We start from the raw sequence: 8,784 nt of genomic DNA, 5'->3' as shown, positions 1-8,784 counted from the left end.
CACACGAGTCCGCGCCCGCTCCCGCTGACAGGCAGGCAGCCGCCCGCGCCGGGCCTCCTCCCCCGCTTCCCCCGCCCCAGGCCCCAGCGCCTCCCAAGCAGCAGGCCCAAGCCGCAGAAATGTAGCCGCCCGGCCCCGCTGGGGCCTGGAGGTGGGGCCGCCTGCCAGTGTTTTTCCAGTTCCCCCGGTAGCTCCAGGCCGCATTTAGAAGCCGGGGGAACTGGGCGGAGGCCAGTGTCAGGGCACAGGAGGGCCTCCCGGTCTGCGGAGCAAGACCAGGCTTTAGGCCAGGCCTGGGTAGGAGTGGGCAGGGGTGGGGAAAAGGCGGGGCAAGGGCGTCTCTTCCCAGACTGTCTTCCCAGAAAAGACAGCCAGCAGACAGCAACCTGGGACTCCTTATCGAATTCACCTCGCTTCTCAAAGCTCATAGCATCTGTGTTCCCACCAGGCACTACAAAGAACCATAATTCCAACACTGCCCCTGCCCTTAACAGAGCTCTGAATTTGGCCTAGGTGATAGACAAACACAAAAGTGACTCATCCTAGGCATAGCGTGTTAGTTGCCAAAAAATGAAGTTTAAACAAAGGGCACCTAGCAAAGAAGAGATTAACTCTGATTTGAGAGGAAATCAGGGAGGTTTTTTCAGAGATTTGGCACTGGAAGCTGAAAGGTGAAAGATAAGGAGGAGTTTAAGAGAGAGAGGAAGGCCTGGGAAAATGCAGACTTGGGTAAATGTGCAGGTCAGATGGAGGAGAAATTTCAGGAAGTCTGTCTTGGTTGTATTTACATTTTCAAATAGATAAATTGTCTTCTTGTTGATACGTGCTGTCTAGTCGATCCCGACTCATAGAGACCCCAAGGTCGGCGGTTCAAACCAACAAGCTGCTCCTCGGAAACCCTATACAGCATAGCTGAGTCGGAAATGATTCCATGGTACTTAACCACAACATAGGGTTTCCGAGGAGCGGCTGTTGGGTTTGAACTGCCAGTGCTTATCCTACAGCCCCACACCAGAGGGCCAAGTTTCTGCTTCAGTTCAGTTTATGGCCCAAAAGTTAAAAGCACATGATCCAGATTTAGATTGCTTAGGTTTGAGAGTCTCGCTGAACCTCTCTGTGCCTCAGTTTTGTAACTCTGTACTTCATTTGTAACTTCTTCTTGTTTTTAAGTGCCGTAAAGTCGGTTCAAACCCATAGTGACCTTGTATATGATTTCTAAGAAGCAGTTGGTGAGCTTGAATCACCAACCTTGCAGTTCAAAACCACCTTGCAGTCCTGTGCATTAACCTATAGTGCCATACCAGGCCTCATAAAAATTAATTACCATAGAGACGACTCTGACTCGGGAGGATCCCAAGTGTGTCAAAGTAGAACTGTACTCCACAGGGTTTTCAATGGCTGATGTTTCAGAAAGTTTTTCTTCCCAGGGGCTTCTATCTTAACTGCCAAGCTTTCAGTAAGCTGCCAAGCACATTAACTATTTGCACCACTCAAAGGCTCCTAAACCCCAGAGCCAAACCCACTCCACTGCCATCTAGTGATTCTCACTCACAGAGGCTCTATAGGGCAGAGTAGCACTGCTCCTTACGGTTTCAGAGATTGTAAATCTCTATGGGACCAGCCTCTATCCTGAGAAGCAGATGGTGTGTTTGAACTGCCGATCTTGCAGTTAGCAGCCCACTGGTTAACCCATGGTACCACTAAGGCTCATTCAGGGACCTCTAAGGTTCATTTACTGTTTGTTGTTAGTTAACTTGGAATCTATCCTAACTTATAATTGACCCTGTATGTGCAGAGTAGAACTGCTTCATAGGGTTGTTAAGGCAGTGGCCTTTCTATGTCTTAGTAGGTGTCTCTGGATGGGTTCAAAACACCTACTTTTCAGCTAATAATCAAGTGCTTAACCACTTGCACCACTCCTTCCTAGGGCTCATACACCCAAAAGGATTCCATGAGTAATACATGTAAAGCACTTACATGATGCCTGTCATAAAGCCCTCAATGCACATGTTATTATTATTTCTGAATAACCACAGTAAGGGTTCCTCACCAATCAAGGAAGTAAAACCTGCCCTTTGCCCAGTGATTTCATGATCTGCTTGTGATTGCACCAGACCCCAGGAAAAAAGGATTACCACTTCTTCTTAGTTTCTGCATCTCATATATCCATTTGGTAATTACTGAAACAGGTACCTATGGATATAAAAGAAGAAGAAAGGTATACTCTCTACAACCATAAAGCTTACAATCTAATAGATGAGACAGACACATTAAAAAACAAAAATTAATTACTGTGTTAAGTACCACAGTAGAGAAGCGGTATACAGCAGTGATACAAAAGAAGGTAGCACGTCCTATCATAACTTTTTTGCTGTTCCATAGATTATAATTAATTTTTATGAATGCAGTAAATAATACTAATCAGATTGTACCTGAGAAATTCATTGCCAAATGATGTTTTTCCAAGATTAATTATTTTATGAATACCAACATGTTCTGGGCTCCCGGTGTGGCTCTGTAGGGTCAGCACTTGACTGCGAACCACAAGATCAGCAGTTCAAATCCACCAACTGCTCCTTGGAAACCCTCTACAGGGTCGCTATGAGTCGGAATTGACTCAACAGGAAAAGCCAGGTTCTAGTGTGGCACTGGAGAAGCAGTGAAATTTGGAAATAAATGTAGTAAGTCTGAATTCATAGCTTATAAGAGCACTTGGAGTCCTGGTATGGCGCTGTGAGGTCAGCAGTTCAAACTCACCAGCCACTCCTCAGAAACCCTATACAGGGTTGCTATGAATTAGAACTGACTCGACTGCACACAATGGACACTTAACAATAACAACAACAAGAGCACTTGCTTTCATAAAAGTCATGTACAAGAGGGGTTCAAAAAGTTCATGACCAGCTAATGGTCTTTCCATGTGCATTAGAAAGAAGAATGATAAGAATTGAAGAGGTTTGGAATCAATTAGTCCAATGGACAAAGTTGAGAAGAGATGGGAAGGGAAGTGAAATGCAGGGATCACAGGGAGGAAGCAGGATAACTGTTGTTACATGGAGGGGATTGCAATCATTGAGATGAAATAAAGTGTATGATTTGTTGAATGTAAAACTGACGATCTTGTCTATAAACCTTTACTCAATTCACAATAATAAAAAGTTAAAAAACAAACAAAAAAACAGTAACAACAACACAAAAAAGGTCCGTGGAAAAAAAATTTAATAATGGAGGACTTCCAGCAAGATGGCAGACTAGGCAGATGCACTACACAGACCCTCAACAGCAAAGATATGAGAGACAAAATAAAACAGACACAGATGAAAATTCTGTCACCCAGGACTTCAGAAGAAAGGTTGACAGGTGGATGGCGTACTTGCTGGGAGGACAGACCAAGCAGGGACTTCAACAGAGGGTGACTGACTGGGGAATGGCTGGGCAGACAAGGCTCGACCTTATCTTGTGAGCAGCTTTGGCAGCAGTGGGAGACCTGGCAGAGCAGATTCCCGTGAATGCTGGAAAAGGCATGATTTCTTCTTTTTCCCCATGCTTCCCTGGTGATCAGAAGTGTGATTAGCTCCTACCCTCATTCACCCCCAGTTCAGACCCTGCTATCTGGGAGTTTGGAGTCGTGTGTTAGGGAGCCATGCCAGTGGGCCGTGGGGTCCAGCTGCGCTGCTTTGGTGTGCTGTTTTGGTGCCTGGATACATGTGGGCTCAGCTCAGGACTTACAAAACCTACAGAGTGGTCGGACCAGCATTTAACCAGTCACCCTGGTATCAACTTTCCTGTCATCCTAATAGACACCAAAACTGGCTCCATCAAAGGCTCTACAAACTACTTCCGGATTGAGTGCCCTGAATATAGAGAAGAATAGGAACTCTATCTAGGACCAGGTACTCTGCTGTCATATCCCTTCCACAACCTTCTAGTGAGCTCCTTGAATTGCAGGAGTCGATTCTGACCCATAGCAACCCTGTATAGGGTTTCCAAGGAGCAGCTGGTGAGCTTGAATCGCCGACCTTGCAGTTCAGATGGTTTTGCAGTCTGGTGCATTAAACCACAGCACCACATCAGAGCTCCTAAATAGTTATAGTATTATTAATTTAGATTCCAATCATTTACTTGGGTTGGATTGATGCAACCATGTAGTCAAGTCAAGTGTATGGTTTGAATGTAAAACTGATCATCTGCTCTGTAAACCTTCACTCAATTCACAATAAAAAGTTAAAAATAAATAAATAAATAAAGGAAGTTTTCCATGAACTTTGTTTAAGCTCTCTCATATTAAAGTCCTTTAAAGAATGTATTCTCTTAGGCAAGTTAAACATGGTTCTTGTAATACTATTTACTATAAATCTTTATTGTAAAAATAAGAGGAGTCCTATAGGTCGGAATCAACTCGACGGAACTTAACAACATAGCTATTGTTTCTATGCTTGGACTAAAGGTTTAATTTACCTTTAGTCAAGCAATAAGTAATCAATGCATTTTTTTTTTCTTTCTTTCTTAGAATTGTAAGTATAATTTAAGGATAGCAATGTTATTTAAGGAGTACTAGAATCCCTGGAGTCAAAGTGCAGTGGGTTAAGCATTAGACTGCTAACCACAAGGACAATGGTTAAACTCACCAGCTGCTCCAGGGTAGAAAGGTGAACTTTTCTGCTCTTGTAAAGACTTACAGTCTCAGAAACCTTAAGGAAGAATTCTCCTCTATTCTACAGTGTCCCTATGAGTCATAATTAAGTTGATAGCAGTGGGTTTGGTTTATTTACTTATTTATTTATTTGGGTTTTAGAATCCTTGGGCTGAGTATAGTGCTGGGTGGTGCTGATGGTTAAAATACTTGGCTCAGCAAAAGGCTGAAGGTTAGACTCAACCCAGAAGTGTTTTGGAAGAAAGAACAGGTGATTGACTTCCAAGAGGTCACAGTCTCTAGGTCACAAACCCAATGCAGCACAGATCTCTGACACACATGGAGTTGCGTAGTATCAGAATCGACTTAACAGCAACTGGTTTTTATTTGTAACTTACTATGTTTTTCTTTATAAACTAACTTCACTAGCTTAGTCATCAATGTGAGGCATGATATTTATAAATTCTATTTTATGGGAAAAAAAACAACAACGCACACTAGCCTAGAGGAAAAACACTACAAGTGACAAACACCACCACCTAAAACTTCATGTTTTCTGTTAGATACTTTCTTTTCCATCAGCTTTCTACTGGACCATAGACTGAATGTGGCTGAGTGCCTTCCGTCAGGAGGTTGACTTTGGGCATTTTTAGATACAGCTAAAGGAGATTTTAAGAGCTCTGGTAGCATAGTGATTATGAACCGGGCTGCTAACCTCAAGGTCAGAAGTTCGAAACTACCAGCTGTTTTGCGGGAGAAAGATGAGGCTTTCTGCTCCTGTAAAGATTTACAGCCTTGGAAACCCTGTACAGAGTCACTGTGAGTCAGAACCGACTCCACGGCACATAACCCCCACCACCAAAGGAGCTTTATAATACTTCCCAGAACAGGCTAGAGGACAGGGTCCACACAGCTGAGAGGCCAAAGACAAGAGTGAGGCATGCCTGTAGTATGGCAGAGAAGAGGCCTTCCTAACTGGAGAACTGCTGTATCCTAAGTTGTTTCTGATCCTGAATTGTACCCTGTTCACTTCCTTAATAAACTCCATAATCATTGAATATTGTTGGTGAGTTCTGGGTAGTCATTGTAACAGATTACAGAACCCACCATAGAAAGCAAAATGCCATGGGAGAAATGGTTGCTTTCAGGAGAGGGCAAAGAAGATTGTAGGGTGGAAGCCTGTCTAATCAGTGCCTCATAGGAATTGGATGATTTTGTGCTTGATTTTCCTTCTTCTTTGTGAAGCCAGAGGAAGCCACTCTTGACCTCCCTGCCATTTTGTTGTTGTTGTTGTTGTTGTTGTTGTTGTTGTTTTTTAGCACTCTGCATAAAGAGTAATAATGAAATTGTCCAATTATGGCTTGCAGGTGAGAAACAATCCTTAAAAAACCTTTGCAACCAAAGACTCATTTGTGTTATTTCCTGTTGGCCTGTTTGTTTGGGTGGTGGGAGTCAGGGAGTGAAGGAGCCAGGTGGGACAGCCTAGATGGGAGAGGAAACAGAACAGAAGGCTGTCAAAAGAACTGTGAAACTACTTAGGTGTGATCTGCTTGAGATTTCACTTTAAGTTCAAAACAGGGATTATCCATGACTGAAGCAACATTTTGCAGGGAGCAGTTCAAACAGAATAACTTGAAATGCTGTCCTTGCCTCAAATATACTCACAGCTTCAGTCTCAAAGACCTAAGGCTATAGTTGTATTTACATACATACACTGGTTTAAAAATAGAAGCTTGTCTTCAAACAATCTATTGTCTTAAGATCCATCAATCAGTTACTAACTGGATGTGAGAACGAACTCCATTTGCAAAAAGCCAAGTGCCTAGGTTTAAGTACAACCTCCAGCCTTGAGTCCAGTTCTCCTGGGGGTAGGGGAAGAGCTCCTTGGCCTTCCCTTTGTACTCTCTGGAACCCTGTTCTGTTTAAAATAAGCATCCCTTTTCCTGCAGGGTCCTTGAACCTCCTCATTGCCTTGCTTTCCAGCCTGCTGGGTTATGAGTGTTCATTTTCACACACCCCAAGTATGAGTGGAGTCCTGGTGTGGCACTGTGGGTTAATGTGCTGGACTGCAAAGTCGGTTTAAACTGCAAGGCACTTAACAACAACAGCAACAAGTATGAGTGGACGTGCAAGAGGTGCTGTGGGTACTTGGACAGGAGAGTGTGGGTTATCTGGGCTGGGAAGTGAGGACGACACTTCGCTGATTCCCTACGCCTTTCCCAAACCATTTTTCTTCCTTTCTCAAATTAAATTCTGTTTCCTCTGAGGCCGTCCCACGCTGTTCTCCTTGTCAACTCCTTACTACTTCCCTTCACTTTACCTTCACCTGCTCCACATTTTTCCTCTGTTTTAAGAAACTGTGCTCCAGACCCCATCCCTTTTCTCTCCATCAGGGATGTGGTCCATGAAACATCTTTTAGACCAGATTTTTCAACCTCCCTTACCTATTTTGCCTGGTTTTCTCCAGCATATAAACCCAAGCATTTCTCTGAAGTTTTTTTAAAAGCCACTTTCTTTAGCCCTGCACCTGTCTCTCCCAGCAACTTCTCTCCTCCCTCTCATCAAGAACTCCTAGACCTTGCTCATGCCCTCTCTTCCTTCCCCTTTTAGACTGCTCAGACCCTGTGTTTCCTCACTGCTGACAGGCTCTGTGAACACACCTGCTGGATCCAGCTGTCCTGGATGTCACAAGGGAGGCAGTGTGTTTCATCAACCCGTGGCCTCAGTCAGACATGGTACCCTATCCTTGTCTTCTCAGTGTTAATGTGTCTTCCTCAACCCACCACCCACCTGGTCCCTGTATCTCATAAGCCACCAGGAGCCATCATGCCTCCCTGGCTTAGGAATCTCAACTCCCACCACTGTCAGGTTGATACAGGGATTTCTAGTTTTTTGTTGTTTTTGTTTTGCTTTCGCCTCTGTATAAATGGGCATGATTTATTACTGGCTGACAATCCTACCTCATTCCCGTAGAGAAAGCTCATTCTGCCAGAGCAGGCCCACTCAGCCACCTTCAAAGCCCCTCTGGCTCCTATTCCTTTGCACACCTTGTCCCTGGGCCTGAATTTCACTTCTCCACCCAGAGAACTCCCACAGTGCATGTCCTTCAAGACTTTGCTCAGTTTACTTCTTCAGGAAACCCATCCTGATACCTCCCAGCTCCCTCCTCTAATCCTTGCTTACTTATTCTCTCTCCCCAGCCCCTTCCATGGAGCATCCAACATCATACTGGGACTGAGTTGTAAATGTCTGTTAGTCTGTCTTCCCAACCCAGACTATGCACCCCGTAAAGGCAAAAAGCCATGTGTTTTTCCTGTACCCCTAGTGCCTGGTATACAGAAGTCATTTAGGAAGCTGTACAACTCTGGTAGCGTAGTGGTTACGAATCGGGCTGCGGGCCGCAAGGTCATCAGTTTGAAACTACCAGCCGCTCTGTGGGAGAAAGATGAGGCACTCTGCTCCCGTAAAGATTTACAGCCTCAGAAACCCTGTACAGGGTCACTATGAGTCAGAACCGATTCCACGGCACACAACAACAACAACAACAACATAATACTAGTATGTTATTGTGGTTAAGTGCCATCAAGTCAGTTCTGACCCATAGCAACCCACTAAGTTGTCTCATTCAATCCCAAAAGCAATCCAGGTAGGTAAATACGGCTAGTATTGTTATTACTATGCATACGTGGAAAATTAGACTCAAAGACCTTAGGTGATTTGGCCAAGGTGACAGCTAGAAAGTGGTAGACATAGGTCCCTGGATCTGACATCTAACTGTGAGTCATGCTGTCCTTGTTCTCTGTCAAACTGAACAAATTGAGCTCCACTTCTATCGCTTGTCCCCATAGTTGTGTGAGCATCCTTCTCTGCTGATTGCCATGGACAAAGAAACCTAGACCCAATCTCTGTGGTCTGTGCTTTTACTACAGATAGAAGCAGACCCAACTTGAACCACCAGAAGTCTGTTCTCTTCACTCCTGCTGTGCTACTTTAGACACATAACTAAAATCCCTCAAGGAATGGGAACCGCAGGGACTTCGCTACTGTCTCCCAACTGGTGTTAAAAATTAATGCAATCACTCTCAATGGAGAGAAATTGAAAGCCTTCCCTCTGCAAACAGGAACCAGACAAGGATGCCCTCTGTCACTGC

At 44.4% G+C, this 8,784-nt stretch overlaps 1 pseudogene; it reads right to left on the bottom strand.

Annotated features, from left to right (window-relative positions):
- Nucleotides 1–8,784, bottom strand: part of LOC102833860 — a 141,793-nt pseudogene that overhangs the window by 788 nt on the left and 132,221 nt on the right.

This window comes from Chrysochloris asiatica, unplaced genomic scaffold (genome assembly GCF_000296735.1).
Source record: "Chrysochloris asiatica unplaced genomic scaffold, ChrAsi1.0 scaffold00224, whole genome shotgun sequence".
NCBI lineage: Eukaryota > Metazoa > Chordata > Mammalia > Afrosoricida > Chrysochloridae > Chrysochloris > Chrysochloris asiatica.
This window is presented reverse-complemented; position numbering and strand designations above follow the sequence as displayed.